General features: G+C 50.7%; 1 non-coding gene across 1 annotated transcript; it reads right to left on the bottom strand.

Moving 5' to 3' along the window:
* Positions 1-1,122: 1,122 nt before the first annotated feature.
* trnap-ugg (transfer RNA proline (anticodon UGG)) lies at positions 1,123-1,194 on the bottom strand. Its single transcript has one exon. It is a non-coding gene; the product is annotated as a tRNA-Pro (tRNA).
* Positions 1,195-1,609: the final 415 nt, after the last annotated feature.

Genomic DNA, 1,609 nt, shown 5'->3' on the forward strand with positions numbered 1-1,609 from the left:
CGTCCGGGAGTTGAACCCAGGATCTCTCGGACCCGAAGTGAGAATCATACCCCTAGACCAATGAGCCAAGTTAACAGACAGTCTCACAGTTTCTGCTGGGCAAGCGCGTAACTGCTTGGGGCAGACCGGGAGACCTACGCTCACTGACTGATAGCATTGATTGTAGCGCTGACGTGTCTTTCCAGAACGGTAACCCCATCCCCAGTGAGACAGCACTGAGAGCATGGTTCAGCAGGCCCGCAAACAACTGAAAAGAATGCCTCTCCTTTGGTGCAGCTCAGGAGTACACGTTCAGCAAAGGTCTCCATAACAAGTCGGCAAACCACATTTCGTCCTCCTCCTCCTCAACAACACACTACATGTCCTCCTTCTCATCAACAACAACAACAAACTTGTAAAATACACATTTTCTTTAAAGAAAACAAAACACACAGATGACAGTCTGATTTCCCATCAGCTACACAGCCAACAGTATCTGAGGTTGAAAGACCTCCCTGGTGCAGAGGAGCCCAGAAGCCAACCGTCGAGAGACAACGAATGAACAGTTCAGCAACTGCAAAGCGGGGCCAAGCGGGCTCGTCCGGGAGTTGAACCCAGGGCCTCTCACACCCTCAGCAAGAATCATAGCCCTAGACCAACGAGCCAAGTTAACAGACAGTGTCACAGTTTCTGCTGGGCAAGCGCGTAACTGCTTGGGGCAGACCGGGAGACCTACGCTCACTGACTGATAGCATGGACTGTAGCGCTGACGTGTCTTTCCAGAACGGTAACGCCATCCCCAGTGAGACAGCACTGAGAGCATGGTTCAGCAGGCCCGCAAACAACTGAAAAGAATGCCTCTCCTTTGGTGCAGCTCAGGTGTACACGTTCAACAAAGGTCTCCATAACAAGCCGGCAAACCACATTTAGTGCTCCTCCTCCTCCTCAACAACAACAACGAACTTGTAAAATACACATTTTCTTTAAAGAAAACAAAACACACAGATGACAGTCTGATTTCCCTTCACCTACACAGCCAACAGTATCTGAGGTTGAAAGACCTCCCTTGTGCAGAGGAGCCCAGAAGCCAACCATCAAGAGAAAAGGAACGAACGCTTCAGTGACTGCGAAGCGGGGCCAAGCGGGCTCGTCCGGGAGTTGAACCCGGGACCTCTTGCACCCAAAGCGAGAATCATACCCCTAGACCAACGAGCCAAGTTAACTGACGGTGTCGCAGTTTCTGCTGGGCAAGCACGTAACTGCTTGGGACAGACCGGGAGACCTACGCTCACTGACTGATAGCATGGACTGTAGCGCTGAAATGTCTTTCCAGAACGGTAACCGTATCCCCAGTGAGACAGCACTGAGAGCATGGTTCAGCAGGCCCGCAAACAACTGAAAAGAATGCCTCTCCTTTGGTGCAGCTCAGGTGTACAGGTTCAACAAAGGTCTCCATAACAAGCCGGCAAACCACATTTCGTGCTCCTCCTCCTCCTCCTCAACAACAACGAACTTGTAAAATACACATTTTCTTTAAAGAAAACAAAACACACAGATGACAGTCTGATTTCCCATCAGCTACACAGCCAACAGTATCTGAGGTCTAATGACCTCCCTGGTGCAGAGGAGC

The sequence above is a fragment of the Amia ocellicauda genome, chromosome 2 (genome assembly GCF_036373705.1).
Source record: "Amia ocellicauda isolate fAmiCal2 chromosome 2, fAmiCal2.hap1, whole genome shotgun sequence".
Taxonomy (NCBI): Eukaryota; Metazoa; Chordata; class Actinopteri; order Amiiformes; family Amiidae; genus Amia; species Amia ocellicauda.